Below are 18595 nucleotides of genomic sequence, written 5' to 3'. Positions count from 1 at the left end.
TTCAGGCATTCATTTTCAGTATTTCAAAATCTTTATAAGGAAAATGTGTACGACCCCAAATTACACAGAGAGACGGGGGGATGAGAGTGGGCAAAATATGCTCCTGCTCTTTTCATACTGTCAATGTTATATATATTTTTAACCTAGTTAACACATCTTGGTGACAATTTTCGGCTATTTCCTTCCAAAGAGCCAAAAGAGAACAAAAGAAAGACCAGCTCACTAGAAAAGCTGTAAAATATTTCCATTTCTGAAGTCTAGTGATCAGAATTTGCCCGGCTGTTCGCTGAATTGCTTTACTCAGAGTGCAGGCGGATGATAGAATGGCAACTTCAGCCAGGTTTCCTGAGAGAGAGAGATAGAGGCAGGAAGGGCACAGAGGCATACAGCCCTCAGGCCCTGGGAAGGACAGGAGGCATCAGCCAGGTGTGCGGAGGAAGGCGTGCAGAGAAGCTTGCCCTGGACCGCAGACGGGGCTCCTTCGGAAGTAGGAGGACACACAGCATTCGGATGGTGTGTAAGGGAGAAAGAAGAAAGCCAGCAGGACCCCAGCGTGGGGTAAGCGGAGCCCAGGCAGTGCTGAAAAGGCTTCCCCACCCCAGGTTTTCAGGGTGCTTGATTTACCATTCAAGTGAGTGCAGCTGCTAGGAGGGGCTGCAGCTTGGGCCCCAGCAGGGAGAGGCAGGGGAGAGCGTGAACTAGGAGGAAGAGGACTGTTTGCAGACTAGACTATTACATTGGATTGGAAATAGTTGCCCTCATTCCTCCCTGCATAAAGCAGTTGTCTGTTTCAGATGGATTACCACAAACTCCCAGATCGAGCCCTGAAGTGCTGTTTATACAGTATGCTAATTGCGGTAATGGAACCCCCCCTAGTCATTGCTCAGCTTCGGCCCAGTTTTCCCTCATGAGCCCCCTCAGTTGTAGCCCTATTTGCGGAGCTTTCTGTCAGCCCCGACAATGAGCCGAAGTGGGAAATATGTAATTATTCATTTTATGGCTATTGATGAAGCCGACGCTGAGTGGCCATTGCCACCCCGGGCTTGCGGGCAGCGGGGATGCTGTCCAAGTGGAGTGGGTCTGTCTGGAGTCAGGATGACCTCCTTTCTGGATAGGGCCTGAGGCTCACCGTCACCAGAGCCTTGACCGTAGAGCTTCTGGGACCTTTGGTTTGGGGTCAAGTTCATGTTGTCATGAGGTGGGTCTCACTTTTATTCTCAAATTAGTAGCGGGAATAATAGCCCATGCCCTCCCCTTATGTAGCCCTCCATAGCTTGGTGAAATGCGCCCGTCACTGCATAAAAGTCCAGGCTAAGGGCCATCAACCTCTTGAAGGTATACAGTCGGAACTTGCTCATTGGCACTTGCCATTCAACCCTTAACCCTTTATTATGCCTTTAGCACATGCAGATCCTATTTTAAGGCAAGAACCAGTTTCTCCCGGCCTGAATCCCTGGCGCCTGTATCCATTTCTTGTGGCTGCTGTTTTACAATATACCTCCAATTTAGTGGCTTAAAACACACATTCATCCTCCTCCAGTCTGGAGGTCAGAGTTCCAACATGGGTCTAACTGGACATGAAATCAAGGTGTCGGCAGGACTGCATTCATTCTGGAGGCTGTGGGGGAGAATCCATCCCCTGGCCTTTTCCACCTGCTAGATGCCACCCACCCACCTTAGCTCCTGGCTGCTTCCTCCGCCTTCAAAGCCAGCAGTGGTGGTCGAGCCCTTCTCACACCAACCACCCTGACTCTTTCCTCTTTTGCCTTCCCTTGCAATTTTAAGAACACATGCAATGAATTGGACCCACCCTTTTAATCTAGGATAATCTCCCTATCTTGAAATCAGCTAATTAGCAAACTTAATTCCATCTAAAACCTAAACTCCTCTTTGTCATGTAATCTAAACATAATCACAGGTTCTAGGCAGTAGCAAGTGGACATCTTTGGGGGCCTTATGTGCCTACCACAGTTCTTCTGATGGTCTGCATCCCATCCCCTCCACTTGGCGGTTCCACAAATAATTATTCAGGAAACATTCTCCTGAGATCATCTTGGATCCTGGGGCTTTCCTGTCCATAATAGAATCCACTTTCACACACATAGGCACACACACTCCATTCATCCCTGCCTCGTGGAGTCAACCGGAACTAGAATTCAAGCTCTGTGAGGGCAATTTTGGGCTGTATTTTGAGAGCTTAGAACAGCAACTGGTATCAATCAGAAGAATAGGTTCCAACCTAGGAATGGCAGAACAACATAATGTCTGGGCCCTGGAGTCAGAGAATAAAGCCACCTGTCTACCAGGGCTGCTGTGGAAACGAGACTATGCTTAGTAGAAGGCCTGGGATGTATTAATGCTCACAGTGCAGAAGTCAGTGTTGTTGCCTTGACAAGCAGGTACCATCTTGGACAGGAAAACAGACATGTAGGCACACGAGTGTCTCAAGCATTAGAGGTTCTTCGGGGGGAAATGTGTTTGCATTCCTGGCTGGGAGACAAAATAGGAAATGGTTAGTTCCAACATCAAGGAGGTTTCATAGATGGGTAACACTTGAAGTGAATCTGAAATGATGACTGCCAGAAAGATGGGAGAAGGGGGAGGCATTCTAGGAGGGGAACAGCATGAGGAAAGGTCCTGGGACATGGAGCAACCTGGTCCATTCAGAAAGCTGCACGCAGTTTTACAGGATTAGAGCAAAGGGACCAATGGGGCCATGGGGCGTGGTAGGCAGTGGGGCTGGAATGGAGGAGGGTTAGGAGGGCTGTGAGGGGGCAGGCCCTGGGTACTGTGCTAGAGAGATGCGACAAGTAACAAACGGTTAGCACAGACATATTGTTTCCTATTCTGTGTTTTTTCTCTCATACTCTTGCACACAAACTGACACACACATTAGACACACATACAGTGGTTTTGCAAAATATACACATACACGTGGGACATGACCCCCTTTGGATGCACGTACAATACACTGCTAGGATGACAGGTGCATTTTGGACCTACACTCTGTACACATATACATTCACAGTCTGCGCACGCACGTGGAGGACATACACCCAAAATGAACACATTCCTGACCATGGGGTCAAACATTCATACACATGGATATATGTGTGTACTGTACCCATGTGCACACTGGCTATGTCCATGCAGTCAGGCAACACATACCTAGGGTGCTAAACACACAGGCACATGGAGAAAGCCCATGCTCACTGTCCACATGTACATGCAGGAAACTGACCAAGCACAGCTTCCCACAACTAACTAAGCAGGTCCGCACGCAAATGCACATCCATTTTGGGCATGTACTCACACTGTTTAAACACACACACACTTTGACCACGCATGCACATACCCCTCATTTCTCCCTGGAATGTGAGTTCCAAGACAGGCAAGTGTTTGGCCTGAGGGAGGCTGATTACTCTGCCAGCCACAGCAGGCAGAGCAGGCCAGAGACCTGTTCTGCGTTACACACTTTATATCTACCTCTCTCCCTGTGAGTAAGAGCTGTGCAGAAAATAGACCCTGAGCACCCCAGCTTCTGTCTCCTTACCCACCCAACCCCAGAGCTTGTGACAAAGGGATGTCATCCAAAAGCATTGCTGTGTCTTTTGCAAGAGCTCTCTACGTGCAACTCACTGCCTAGCCTCCCTTCCAAACCGAGCTGGCAGGGGGCCAGGCCTCCCTGGTCGGGGGGTGCAGAGCCAAGTGCTCGGTGGCTCCCCACGCAGCGGGGCCCTCATCAGCTGCTCTCCCTGGGGCCCTGTTTGGGTGATGAGCCCAGTCAGCGCTTGTGCTCTGCAGAGAGGAGTCCCGCACCACATCTGCTTGGCTTATCTGGAGCTAGTCAAGCATGGCTTCCTCTTCTGCCTGCTTTCATCTAGGAGCCGGGTTCCAATGAGCTGCATCCTTGTGCTTTGGCCTCAAGTTGTGACAAGTTGTTGTTTACTGGCAGCAGCCAAGACAGTGCTGCAACCTCCATCTGGGTTAATGCGTAGATTGAGACCTACTGCGCGCCTGCCACCCTGGCCCGGTTCACTTGCCCTGTTCCAGGAGCTAAGAATGCCGTGCCTTGCATTGGGTGCATGACCTCAGTAAGTGAGCTTCTGCACATGAAGCCCAAGCCCGACTCTCTTAGGGGAGGGAAACCACAGTGTCAGTGCAGGCCGGCAGAGGGATGTTGATAGTGTCACTCAGAGGTTACCCATGGTCCCCACTCCTAGGAGGCTTAGTTAAAATGAGTCCACAGCCTGATCCCACAGATTTGCAAGGATCCAGAGTTGTGCCCATGACTGCCCTGAGCTCCCCTGCCACTTGCTTTTGTCTCTCCTGGCTTCTGAGCTCGCAAGCACCCGTGCGTGGCTTCATACTCCCCCCCTCATCAAGCTGAACAAGAAGTCCATGTTTAAAGGGACTTATTTTGAATGCAGTGGCTTTACCGAACGGCTCATGGCTACAGGAAGGGGTTCCTATGGCTGGCTTCAGCCCCCCACCTCTCCACCCTGTGCTTGTCTCTCTGTCTTCCTCTTCCTTCCTCCTGGGAGTAACACACAAGCCCGTCCCCATCTCCCTCGGCCGGCTCACATTCAGGCCCAGGAAGATCACTTTCCATCATCTATCCCCAAAGACACCCTCTTGAATATTCTTCTCCCCTAAGAAGGGGTGTCTGCCCATAAGGAATTCTCATGGCAGCTTCCAAGAACATAAAATATTCCCCGTAACCTTACATAATAAAGCTGTGTGTTCAGCAGAGAAATTTCTCCACAAAGGTGAAGAAATTTCACTGAAGCAAGCTCCCAAAGGAGGAGCACTTGCCAGACTAGGGAGCAGCTGGCCTGCTAGCCACTAAATGCAAGGAGATGGCGGGAACTCCGTGTCCAGTCTCACCCTGGTTTGCCCAAGCAGTGGCAAGGCAGCTCCAGGGAGCCAGCACCCCTGACGGGGCCCCAGGAAATCTCTCTCCAGCCAGGGTCTGGGTCATTATCCAGGCGGACAACAAAGGCCTGAGCTCCCAACATCCACCCCCGCCCCCAGGCATTGTGGTTTCTCCAAGCCAAGAAGGGGCAGGTTAGGGGCCCCCTCTAGAGAGCTGACTAGGGGCCATTCATACGCAGGAGGGCTTCCTCTCAACAAAGTCCGTTTGTTCTGCCAGAGCCCAGGGGATTCGGAGCCAAGACACAGTGACTCACTGGCTCCCAGGCCTTGCCTCGCTCTGCGGGACGCTCAGCCAGGGCCCTTCTCCCCGCAGAGCAGAGCGGAACGCAGCTGCCGTCTGGCTCCAGGTCCGCGTGGGCTCTGCAGAGAGAGCCTGGACGGGAACACAACCCAGAAGAGCTTCCACACGGGAGCCTGGAGGCCTCCGTCCCAGGGTGCGTTTCCCATCCGCGGTGGCTGGCTTCCTTCATCAGTCCAGATATCATCGCTTTAAAACAAGAGTCTGATCTCCCTGCTGAGCTCACCCCACTGCAACCGCAAATGCCTCAGTATGGATCCTCGTGCTGGATAATGTGCAAAATAGCATTTTCAACATTTTAGAAGCTTGCAGAAGAGCCTTGCTGATGACAGAGTTTTCTTTCTTCAGATCAGTCAAGATCCGTCATAGACACCCCCGTAGGATCTCTCTGCTGATGAAAAGCTGGTTAGAAATTCAACCGTTTGGCCTGATTGAGCTTCCAGTCATCGTCTATTAAATCAAGACTGTACTTGCCGCTGGCCTTACACAATCACCAAGGATTAAATGAGGCAATAGTAGCTCCTAAGACAGGATGGTTACTCCAAGCCGAGTGGCATGCTCAGTGCCTTACAATCGTCACCTGACTTTGTCCCCGCGATCTCCATCACAGGGCCCCACGAGTGCCAGGAGCCTTATACCAGTTTGGAGGAAACTGAGGCCTGGCAAGGTGAAGTAGTCCAGATTCACAGAGCTAATAAATATCATATCACTCAACAAATTAGTAAGGCAATCACAGAGCAAAGGGAGAGTGCGGAGCCAATCGAGAGGCCCAAAAAAGTCATAGTGATCTGTAAGCACTTCAGAAGCATGTGTATTGATCATCAGTGGATATGCTAAGTGTAAAATTAGTTTCTCTAGTCATCAAACACAGTTTCTGTATGAGCTCCATATTAGCCCCCAGGCAAGTTATTTCCTAAAAAAGAAAGTTATAAACATGCAGGTAATCTTGACTGGTGTTTCTCGTGTTTCCTCCCAAAAATGGAGATGTCACTTATTCATTCAACAAATATTTACACAACACCTCCTTTGGACCCTCCATGTGTTGGGGCTGGAAATAAAATTGGTGATCAAAAGGCACCCAGGACCTACCATCTAGGGCAGGTTTATCAACATTAGCATTGCTGACATTTGGGGTCACATCTTCCTTTCTTGGGGGGGCATGCCTTGGGCACAGTAGGGCATTTAACAGCTTCTTTGGCTTTGACCCACTGGATGCCAGGAGCATCCCCCAGTTGTGCCAACCAAAAATGTGTTCCCAGATTGTACCAAAAGTCCCGTGGAGGCAAAATTATTCTGATCGAAAACCGGTGATCCAGGGGAGAAGAAAGCCAGTATTCACACACAGATAGTCACCAGCACAGAGGGCTCAGTGACCAGCCCTGAACTTGATTTTCCTGGTAGAGGCGACAACAAAGTAGAAATGCAAGCAAGCCCTGGTGGAGCTCGCCGGGAAAAGCCAGGTGGAAGATGAGGAAAATGGGCCTTGGGAACATGTTTGGGGGGCAGAGGGAAGAGCATAACCCCAGGCTTGGGGGGAAATGTGATCCTGATCTGGGGCCCATGTTGTCCAACACTTACATCACAGCTCTGGATAAAGACAAAAGGCAGCATTAGTCAATGTGCAGTTGACACAATACAGGGGGAAATGGCAGAATCTGTATTCCAGAAGGTTTAGACAAGCGAGAACCATAAGCCAAAATCATGAGACACTAATAGCAACAAATGTGAGAGCTCCTGCATCATGGTTCAAAAAATCCAACTATTACAACAGGGAAAACTTGGCTGAAAGGCAGAAGATTCAAGAAGGTTCTGGGTATAAACCAGTGCTTTTCACACTCATGTGTGCATGAGAATCCCCTGGGAGGCTTGTTAAAGCACTGGTTGCTGGGTCCCATCCCCAGAGTTTGTGATTCAGGAGGTCTTGAGTGGAGCAGAGAGTTTGCATTTCGGGACTAGTTCTCAGTGAGGCTGATACTGCTGGTCTGCGGATTAACCCCTGAGAACCACCGGTGGAAGCCTCAGTTTCCAAAGATGTCCATAGCAATGGGGTCAAATTAATAGAAACATGGTGTCTAGTATGAGGAGGTGAGAGCCTCAGGGCTCAGACTACAGCTGGCGTGCCAGGAAGAATGCCAAACAACACATTTTAAGGGGATCCTTGGGAAACTGGAGGGAGTCCAAAGAAAAGTGAGGAAACTAGATTACATGAGAAGTGGTTGAAGAATATGGAGTGTTTGGCCCGGAAAAGAGAAGTTATGGGAAGAATCTGGGAGCTGCTTCAAATAGCTGAGGGGCTGTGCTGTGAATAATGGATTTGATTCATTTTTTGTTCCCCAGTCAACCACATTAGTTGAAGATAAGGAAAATGAGGGAGGGAGTGTCAGGGGCGGAGGTTTTGATTCAACGTAGAGAGGAATCTCGTAACAGTTATAGCTCTCATGCAGCACGGTCTAGTAGAAATATAATGTGAGCCATGTATGCATTTAAAATTGTCTAGCAGCCATAAGACAGAGTAAAAAAGAAACAGGTGAGATTAATTTTAATAGTACTTTTTATTTAAACATAATTTCCAGAATATTTTCCCTTTGACATGTAATCAATGTAAATATTTTAAAGAGATAGCTTACATCCTCTTGTTTGTATTAAGTGTTCTAAACGTGAGGTGGGGCTTCACATTCACGGCATGTTTCCGCCCTGTGTGGACCTGCCAGATAGCAGGTGCCCCTTTGCCCCATGTAGCACGTGACTCCCCCGCCAGACAGCCAAGCTCCGGAGAATCAAGAATCGGTCGCAGGGAGGTGAACGTTCCTAATTTGAATCAACTTCTCTGCCCTGTGACTGTGTTTTGGATTTAGTGACATTCAGATCCCACTCACAGATTCCAGTTTTAAAATGAGCTCATTATAAGCTTTAATACATATTTTCAGAATTTCATAACCTACTCTCAGTTATCTGGAGGCAGCCTGGGGACCCCTAAATAGAGATGGTATCAAGATTCTTGCTTGTAAGTAACAGGAGACTTCATTCAACCTGGTTTAAGAACATATGGAAAGAATTTACTGGTCACTTCTTGAAAAGTCTGGTGGTGACACCGGCTTCTGGCATGGCTGGAACCAGATATATCAGTAGTGTCAGCAGGACATTTTTCTTATTGCTCCCAATTCACTTACTCCCATGTTACCTTGGGTCTTTGCCTGGATCCCCCTGATGTGAACGATGGTCCCTGGAAACCCCAATCATAAATCACCCTTACAGGGAGCATTGCCTGGAGAATGGGCTCCTCTTTTCAAAGAGTTCTATAAAGTCCTGGAAAGGAGGCTTCTTGGCTTGGTCTGGCGCTGTACTGCCTGTCCCCGAATCTACCATTGCAGAACATATATTTGGTCCAGCTGTTACCTCTGGAGCCAGGACCCTACGGGGTCAGCCTCACACAGGTTTCAAGAATGGGGGTGGGTGGGCAATGGGATCCACAGAGGAAAGCAAAGGGTTTGACAGATGCAAAAAGCAGACATCCACCAGAGATGGGCATTGAAGAGAGAGGCCAGTGGATCATTTTGTCCTGGGTTATGAAACCTGCCTTTGGAACAGGTCCGGTTTCTCTTTGTCATGAAGACACCATGGAATTTCACAGACAAGAAGCTCAGTCTAAGACATTGACCTTGAGTGTTAGGACCACCATGTGACTTGCTTTGCTCCCAATCCATCTACTTTAAAAAGCCTCATCCCATGCGGCTGTATTTAAGTGACCAGCTGAAAGCAGAATGAGGCACCGGGAGTTTAAAGAAAAAGAAGCTAAATTTACACACTCCCGGGAAATTTACAAAAAGGGAAATGGTTAAACTAGGCAATCATCTCTTCTTTTCCTTCCCTCCCCAAACAATGAGTTTTCAACCCAGATGGTGACTGAGCTCACACCAAAGATCTCTGGGGTCAAAAACGTGAATCTTGCAAGTCTCAAGATCTAGCTCCTTCAGCTCCCTAAACATGCAGAACACAAACGGCAATCCATTTCATCCACAACCTGCATTTCATCCGCCCTCACTCACAGGCATGCTTTGTGCCGGTACTCGTTCCACTGTACCCCCAGATTTCCTCCGACTGGAGTTCAGTTTCCCCAAAGTCATGTACTTTCTCTGCTCACGAATACCTAAGTGGTTCCCCGATTCAGCCAGCAATTTAAATAGCGCCATGGGCTGAAGACTGAAATCATTACATGTGCAATGAGTGAAAAAAAACAGGGCTCCAAAATCTTACCAAGCCAAGGGACTTTAGGGATGTAGTATCATTAGTTATATAAAATATAATCCTGTATCTCAAACTAAGGTCTATTTGTAAGTAGCAATAAGCAGAAAATATTAGTTGCCATGTGGCAAGATTTCCTTGCAAGATAGCCAACACTTGCCTGATTTGCGGGCACTTATACATCCATCAGGGCCCCCTAAAACTTTGCTGACCCTTCTCTGAGAGTTCTCCATTCACTGCGCTGTGCTAGCACTTTGCTGCAATCCTCGCCCCGACCTGAGCTCTGGGACAATACTGCTTCAGAGAGTCAGGCTGTCCTGCATTCGAATCTCAGCCCTGTCATCTCTTACCTGTGTATCTGCAAAGTTCTTAAGTATGTCTGGGTGTCAGTTTCTTCTGTCATCTATAAAAAAGTAAAAGTCCTGTCTTGCTAGGCTGCTTTTAAAAATACGTGAACAGGTGTATGTAAAGTGCTTGGTACATAGGCTCTCAGTAAAGAGTGGCATTATAGTTATTATGCCACTCTACTGTGGTAGCTTGTTTATAAGTCAGTCTTCCCCATTAGACACTGGCCTTCTCTTGGGCAGGAAATGTGTCTTATGAACTCTTTATGTCTCAATTCAGAGTACAGAGACATACATGTTTGCTGAAATAATAACTTAATAAGTAAGTGAATGCATGCAGATGAAGACAGAGAAGTCAGCCAATCTCTAGGAGAGTGTGGCTCTAGCATAATATCATACCATACCAAAGTCTTTCATTTCCAGTGGGATGCTTAGTACCCCATTAGACCGAATCACATAAACTGTTTCTGAAGAAGCCGTGTCCACAGTCAATGGGGTGGGGGGGCGCTCTCAGATGGTTCAGGGTGATGAAGAGCTAAGAGTTTGAGTTAATTTTCAGTGTCTTTCAAAACCACGATAGGATTAGTTGTATTTAATATCTTCCTCATCTACCTCCTTCCAACCGCAATGCCCAACCAGGGACTTCAAATCAAAATAACATCCATAGAGTTTGTAAACTGAAAATGCCTGCTTGCAGATCAAGCCGTAAGTATCCTAGACCCTGAACAACCTTGAAGTTTGATTCCTGAATTCAATCATCTCCCCTTACCCTATTTTGGAACTAGGAAGCCTGTCTGTTTTCTTCTCCCCCTTTTTTTTAATTGAAGTGTAGTTGATATGCACAATGGAATATTATTCTGCCTGTGTATTTTCAGTTTGAAAAAAGACCACGTTCATCCCGTGAACATCTACCATGTAACATTTCTGGATCCTCCAAACCTAAAAATTCAACTCACGATGTGATGAAAGGCAGTGGGCATCAAAATCGTCTCTCAGCCCAACTGACTCAGAGGTAGTTGGGCGGGGCAAACTCCCTTAGAAAATGTTGTTTCTTATTTGGATTCAAAAACTCCTTCAGTCCTTGCTGTTAATCTCGTCCTAACCATATTTTGTAAATACAAAGCCTGGTTCAATGGCCCCACCGAGACCACATTTCCCAATAATGAGGGAAATGGCATTTACAGGAAGGCTGAAACTTTCCTTCGGTAGCCTGCATTTTTGTAAGTCCCGTATGAAACCTCCATGTGGGCATGACTAATGGATCCACCTAATTAAATTTTTACAGCATTCCAGGGCTGGAGTGTCAAATGTTTGCTTCTAGCTTGTCTCCTTGTAACATTGTCAAATAGGTCTCCCAGCCCATCCCCCTCCCACACACACCACTTTAGGGGCTGTAGGTTGCATTCCAGCATCATCCAAAATCAGAATTTGGTCGATGGGGATGAAGAAATGGATTGCCAAATAGTTTTTGCAAGCCAGCCTACCTTCACCTAATTAGAGAGGTTAAAAGGGGAAAGAAAACAAAAAGAAAAAAGAAAAAAACCCTGTTCCAACCAAGATAGGAATCTGTATGGGAAATTGGAAAAGTCACTTCCAATGCATAGGGAGACCGTCCCTGTGGTTGATAAATCCTTACTCCAAAAGACCAGAGTGTACATTTCACAAGATGCAATTTTAACTTTCAAAACATACGTAAACTCAGGAGATTCTATGGGCTTCAGGGAAGAGGGGGTTGCTGAGTATAGCAGTACACGCATCCTTGTTCTTTGTTGTGTCATTGGTTTCAGACAAGAGGTATACAGTTGTCACGTGCTTGTCTCCTTGTCCCTGGAAGGTGAGGGCTCATCACAAAACAGATGGATCATTGGAGAATGTGTCTGGAGCTGCTCAGCATATAGGATGTGATTTTAGTGTTGAATGAATATCAGACTCAAGGTAGGACACTGCAAGGTTCCAGGCAGTGGGCTCCCCCAGTGATATCACAAGCATGTTGGAGGTACCTTTTTAGAGATAGATGCTCAGGATAGACCCATGTCACCCAGTCTCTGCCTGGTCTCTAAGCCAGAGAGTCTCCAGGTGCGGCCCATGTCATCCGTAACAGAACCGTCTGGGGAGGTTGTTAAAATGCAGGTTCTTGGACCCCAACCCAAATCTTCTTCTGAGTCAGAACCCAGAGGTGGAGAGAGGAACTCTGCATGCTAAGGGACTCCCAGGCAAGTCTCACCAGCCTGAACTTAGAGATCTGTGCTCCTGGGCTGTTGGGAAGATCACAACTCCACACAAAACTGGGGCTGGAGGTTGCAAGAGACAAGTAAGGCGCGGAGTAACTGAGGCCAGATGGAGCCCTTTCCTGGGGAACCCGGTCACCTGCACCAGGGAACTGTTGGTTTTTTATGCAGCCGGGAGATCCCTCTGGACACACAGAGGCTCGCCTCACCCCCAGTGGCCCCCAGACAATTCTAGTCCATGGCCTTCAGGAGCCAGTCATAGTGGGGACTCGTCAGCACTGTGTTCCACGATGCCTGTCCCAGTCGGCTCGCCCCCATGCACATACTCAGAGCACATTTGCACACTCAAATGAGCTCACCTCAACATATGTATACAGATCTGTTCTTGCAAATAAACATTTGTGTGCATATGATTTGTGCACACACATGCCTGAGCATGTACAGGTGCCATATTGAGTGCCTCCATCCCACTCTGATCTGTGGTTTCAGGTACCCACAGTCAGCCGCTTCCCAAAAGCAGATGATCCTCCTTCTGGCACACAGTCAAGAGGTCACTAGTAGCCTAACGCTGTGTCCGATGCCTACGTCATTCCCCTAACTTATCATCCTGGAGGCATTTTATCATCACACATCATCCCAAGAAGAAGGGTGAGTAGAAGATACTAAGATATTTTGAGAGAGAGACCATATTCACATAACTTTTATTGCAGTATATTGCTATCATAGTTCTATTTTATTACTAGCTATTGTTAATCTCTTACAGTGCCTAGTTTATAAATTAAGCTTTATCATTGGTATATATATATGCATAAGAATAAACATCATGTATATGGGGTTCAGTACTATCCACGGTTTCAAGCACCCACTGAGGGGTTTGGAATGTATCCCCCGACAGAGAGGGTGCCATATACATGTATACATCTCCATATCTGTGTGCCCGCATGTCCTAATACAGAGATGCTCTACCTCAGCTCTGCGGAGACTAACTAGACTCCCTTCAAAATATTTTTCTTTCTAATTCCTCTCAGGAAAATCCCTAACCGCAAGCAATTCCGAAGACCATGCCCTTCCACAGGTAGGATGAGACTGTCAGATTTATTGTGCAGCCAAGCAGGATTCCTTAGCAGCGATTTTTCCCAGCCTCTTATTCTGGGAGAAGCTAAGCATCGTATTGGACAAAGAAACAAAGCAGCATGGTAGACTCAATAGGAATTTGGGATCTGGTGGCCCCACAATAAGCATCTTCGGGTGACCCTGCAATAAGCATCTTTGGCTGGCATTGGTTGTACAAGCTGGGGCAAGGTATTTGACATTCCTAAGCCTTGAGATCCTTTCCTATAAGCTAGAAATTTACTGAGATTAAACAAGTCCATGTGTGAAAGCACCTAGCCCAGGGTGCTAGGACACCCTATGACAGGAGGTGATTGATCCGTGATTGGCCTGGCAGAGTGCCTACAGCCATGGAGTTTAGACTCCAAAAGCTCCCATTTGAATCTCAGCTCATCCACCTATTGCTTGGGGCATTGTGTGCAAGTTCCTTAACCTCTCTGACTGCCAGGTTCCTCATCAAACTCACATAGCTGTTGGGAGAATCATGTTCATGTATCATAAGACCTTAGCAGGTGCTAGGAGTGGGCTGCTTAGAAAGAGATGGCTGGCTCCTCGTGCTGTCTCCTTCTTGTACTCTGGAAAGGAGAGTAGCCCATGGGGAGGAAGGTAAAGGTATTTATGTCCCCCTTAGGGACACACTCTCGACAGGGGCCTGTTACAGAAGGACTCCTTCCCAGTAACACAGGTCACCCAGTGATCATGCAGAAAAAGCCAATTCCTGCTTCCTGCGTCACCTGAGCTGAAGGAAATGTCCCTTTGCCTGCGGTCTGTCTTTGCATCAAACTCTCCCAGAAGGGAAGGGATTTTCCTGCTTGAGCTGCGGGAAGTTCTTTCTGAAGGGTTTTGCTTTCTTAAGCAGGAAACCAACAGCCTTTGAATCTGATGGAATGGTTCAATAGGCCTTTAGACCTAATAAAGCCCATTACTTCATAGCTGTGTATCCTTGGGCAGGTAGATTAATCTCTCTGCATCCCTATTTCTTCATTTTTTAAAATTGGGAGAACAATACCTGCTCTGCTGGGTGTTTATGGGATTGGACACCTAGTGCCACATTGAGGGCATAGTTAACTCTTCTTCTCATGGAGCAAAAGAGGGGATTTATGGGGGTTTCTGCCACTTTTTAGCCTTCTCATTCCTAGGCAGAGAGCTAGCACTGTCTCAAGAGGTGACCCCAAGTTTACTCTGGGATCATCTTGGGTGGAGGACCTATGAGCTGATCGGACACCAAGGATGGTTGTGAAGTGAGGGCTTTCAAAAAATTCCTGCTTCCTCAAAAAGTTAACACTGAATTACCTAGCAATTCCATTCTGGATGTATTCCTAAAAGAACTGAAAACAGGTCTTCGAATAATTACTTGTACATAGGCATTCATAGAGCACTATTTACAATAGCCAAAAGGTTGACGCACCTTCATGTCTGTAAGTGGATGACTAGAGAAACAAAACAGAAACGTGGCCTAGCCACACAATGGAATATCATTCCACCATAAAAAGGAGTGGGGTACGGATGCACGCCACAACGTGGATGCGCTCAAAACATTATTCTAAGTTTAAGCAGCTGCACACAACACGTGCTGTCATATCGTGTGATTCCACTTATGTGAAATAGCCATTTATGTGAAATAGCCAGAGCCGGTAAAGAGGAACAGAAGTCAGTGTTAGTAGGTGTGGGGTTTCCTTTGGGGTGATGCAAAGGTTTTGGAACTAAACAGTGATTGCAAAACATTGTGAATGTTGAACACCACTGAATCATACACTTTGAAATGGTTGCTTTGGGGTTCTGTCCATTTTACCTCAATTGAAAAAAAAAAAAACCCTCCCAAGTCAACAAGTGGGTGTTTCAATGCCAGAATGGAAAAAAGAAAAGGGAGGCAGTGATCGTTGAAGCCCTGATTTAAAATGTGCACTTTGAGGGCAGGGCAGTCTCCTAAATCTCTTTAATTAAGACAAAGAAGACAAGAGCTACAGGGGAAACAGCAGTTCAGCAGATAAATAGCAACTGAAAGAGATGCCAGCCAATGGCTGTTCAGGGAGGGTCAGCTGCTGGGATTTTTTTAAAAGTCGAGTTAACACGTGAAGTGTGCAAACACCGCTGTTGATTCTTTTGTTCCCGCTCTCCCCACCAGTCGTCTCGGCTTGGCATGCATCCTATTTTCCCAACAGCAGCTGTGCACAGTTGAATAGTAAATCAAACACCCTAAAAAACCGTTGTTTTAAAACAATGTCTCAGATTTCCCATATATTTCGTTTCTATTTTCCTTCCCCCAAACCATTGCTTCAGACAGCAGTGCTAGTAAACTCACGCAGGTAGGGACCCTCTAGCCTATTCTCAGGGGATTCGTGAGTGAATTCCCTTTGAGAAGTGGTTTGGGGAACAGAATTTTCAAGTGGAGTAAATTTGGGGCTGATCCTGTATGTTGCTAGGAAACCTGCTGTTAACAAATGCTCCTGAACAGGAAGGATTGGGTGGTGAAGGTTTTCTGGGGACACATACCCCCAGGATGGACCCCAGGTTCCCAAGGATGTTTGCTTCATGAGGACCCACCAGCCCTTCTACAGGAAGCCTTGCGACAGCCCCCTGCAAAGCTGGGAGGGCTCCAAGCTCGCACTACCTGCAGAGGCCGTTTTCCAAGGAAAAGTCAAATGGCTTTGGTGATGGCTTTGCCCCAAGAGTCAGTGCTTGGCTTCCTGGCCGATCCTACACCCATGCACACACAAGCCCACACTCAGAAGCCTTGGTCCTGTGCGTGCCTCAGCTTAGCTTTCAACTTTACTTAAATCAGGGTTTCTCACCCTCCACACTATTGACATTTGGGTCTTGGTTGATGGAGTTGCGGGTGAAGCTCAGAAAGTTTATGTGGCCCACCAGTGTCACATGCTATTAAATCACAGAGCTTATCAGATATTCACTCAGCAAACATTTTGTCCCGCTTGCTGTGTTGAGCATTATTATAGGCACTGGGGGCCAGTAAATATTTATTGGACCTCTACAAGATTCAACATTACAGATACAAGAGAGAATCAGACATACCTTCTCACTGAGGAGGAGACAGCAAATTAACGTGGGAAACAGAGTTGCCCAGCACGATTGACATTGGGACTTAATCGTGCTGTGAGGCGGGACGTTCCCTGCAGTGTGGAATGTTCAGCAGCTTCCTAGGCCTCAGCCAGATTCTAGTAGCACCTCTTCTGGTTGTGACAGCCAAAAATGCCACCAACATTGCCAAATGTCCCCTCCGGGAGTGCCATGTGATCCCCCGTTGCGAACCAGACAGAGAGGGAATTTAAGACAACAACCTTAGAAAAGGGATGGTGTGGTCTTAGGAAAAGTAGAAGCTGCCTGTCCAGAAACCAATGTACCCCAGAAATGACCTGCCTTGGGGTATTCAGAGATGAGAGCTGCGCCTCTTCTGTAATGATCCCGCTGAGAAGGAAAGCAGTATTTTAATCCATGTGGACTAGCCAATTTACCTGAAATTACCTTATTTAATCACTCTCCTATTGGCAGAGTCCCCCACTAGTCTATGAGATTAGGGGCTTTGTCCCTCTAGGAGACTGTTACATTCTCAGAACTCAGAACAATGCCTGGGTCGCGAACAAAAGAATGAATAAATCCCAACACCTCCTTACAAGACTACTATGATCTTTGTTCCTCTTTTTCTTACCCTCTCTTATTTCTCTTTCTCTTTCTGGCCTCTTCTCTCTTCCCAAAGGTACCAACACACACACACACACACACACACATACTCATGAGCACAAAAGCAAGTACACTGATATCCTGCAAACAGACACACGTGCTCCTCAACATGCCGGCAGGAAATTAGAAGGAGAGACGAACCCGTGTCCTTGACTCAGCGTCCTGAGAAAACGAACCATCCCGAACCCAGCAACAGATTACTGGGATGTAGATTACTGAAAAGGCTAAGCGGCCTTTGAGCCTCTTGGTATTTGTTGATTTATCACATGAGGGCTTGATACCTTTACCACAAGGTCACCCCAAAGTTCTGTTCAAATCAAGTAACTGTGTGATCCTTTACATTCAGAGTCATACCCTTTACTGTCCCATGTGTAGTGACAAATAACATTAAAAGGCCATCCCCTCCCCCCCCCAAATGAAACAAAACAAACACACACAACCACTCTGTGGTTATGAAATCCATATAAAGTAGTTCCAGTCTCTTGGCAAAGATTATTAAAGGCTGGCAGAGCAGACAGAGACACAGTTCAGAAAACATAATCTTTTATTTACCCAGATAAATATGATACTTGCTGCATAAATTTGAGGGCACTTTGTTAAACACTTCCTATGATGTACTACCCCCAAAAGACCGTTAACTGCCTTAAGATTGAGGACAATGATTGGGAAATAGCAAACCAGGCAAATAAATAAATCAAAGTGTATTTCTTTGTTTTTAACATGCTTTTCTAGACATGCCACGAGGCCTCTCTCAGGTAACACATAGTTGGCAAGAAATAGTGACCTCTTGATCAGAAAGAACTGAGTTCCTATTCACGTTCCTCTTTGGCTGCAGCTGAACACCTGTCCGTCTGCCATTCTCGGTGAAGCACAGGAAGTCCACACCCAGTGCTGTGAGTTTGCTAACGCAAAACGCCCACCTCTTTTCCCGAACTCCACACAGAGGAACCGCTACAAATCAACAGTCTGAGAAAGGAACCAGCCAGTCTTGCAAATGCATAGTTTCAGCCCCTACACCATATTTGAGTTGAAGGATGGAAACCACAGGCCATCTTACATAGATTGAGTCTGAGAAATAAGTGGAGTTTAGAATTCATCCCAAATGCCAGCTGATCTGCAGGGAGGCGTGTTAAGATGTCCCGGGCACTGGTGCAGTCACCAAGGAGCCCGTTTTAAACTTTATACAGTTTCCTTTGCTCTTTTCACTGCCCCCCAAAATAACAGTTGTTGAGTGTTTTGTATCTGTCAGATTGTCCTAAATACGTTATGTGATTGTAATGCTATCCAAAATGCTATGAGGTACTATTGTTATCCATGTTTTACAAGTAAATAATTAAGACTTACAGAGTTTAGGTCAGTCTCCCAAGTTAACACAGCCAGTAAGTGGCGGCAGTGGAATTTGAATCCAGGCCATGATCCTGCCATTAAAGCTGATAGTCTTTAAACTACAGCTGTGTCTTTTACTAGCTGTGGGTCCTCAGTGCATTTCACTCCTCACTGTCCACCCTGGGCATGCCAATCTCTCCATGGCTTCAGTCACCTCCTCTATGATAGCTGTCAAGAAGATTCAGTTACCATGCCAGCTTGAATCTGTTGGCAAGGGCTTCCTGAACCATGGTGCTTAAGCAGCCAGGCTCAAAAGAAAACAATTCCACGATTGATTAGTGATGCCTGCACGGGGTGCAGAAGTGATGATTGGTGGCACCTACACTACGATTTGCCACCCTCTGTCTATATGCTGA

The 18595-nt window shown here is 46.9% G+C and overlaps 1 long non-coding RNA gene across 1 annotated transcript in view; it reads left to right on the top strand.

Annotated features, from left to right (window-relative positions):
- The window catches only part of LOC118924491 (uncharacterized), a 53731-nt gene that overhangs the window by 13630 nt on the left and 21506 nt on the right, over positions 1 to 18595 (top strand). The window contains exon 2 of the long non-coding RNA XR_008994035.1: positions 12537 to 12695. This is a non-coding gene — a long non-coding RNA (uncharacterized LOC118924491). The remainder of the gene's footprint in view (positions 1 to 12536; positions 12696 to 18595) is intronic.

Source organism: Manis pentadactyla, chromosome 15, assembly GCF_030020395.1.
Source record: "Manis pentadactyla isolate mManPen7 chromosome 15, mManPen7.hap1, whole genome shotgun sequence".
NCBI lineage: Eukaryota > Metazoa > Chordata > Mammalia > Pholidota > Manidae > Manis > Manis pentadactyla.
The sequence above is the reverse complement of the archived record's forward strand: the minus strand, read 5'-3'. Positions and strand labels throughout refer to the sequence as shown.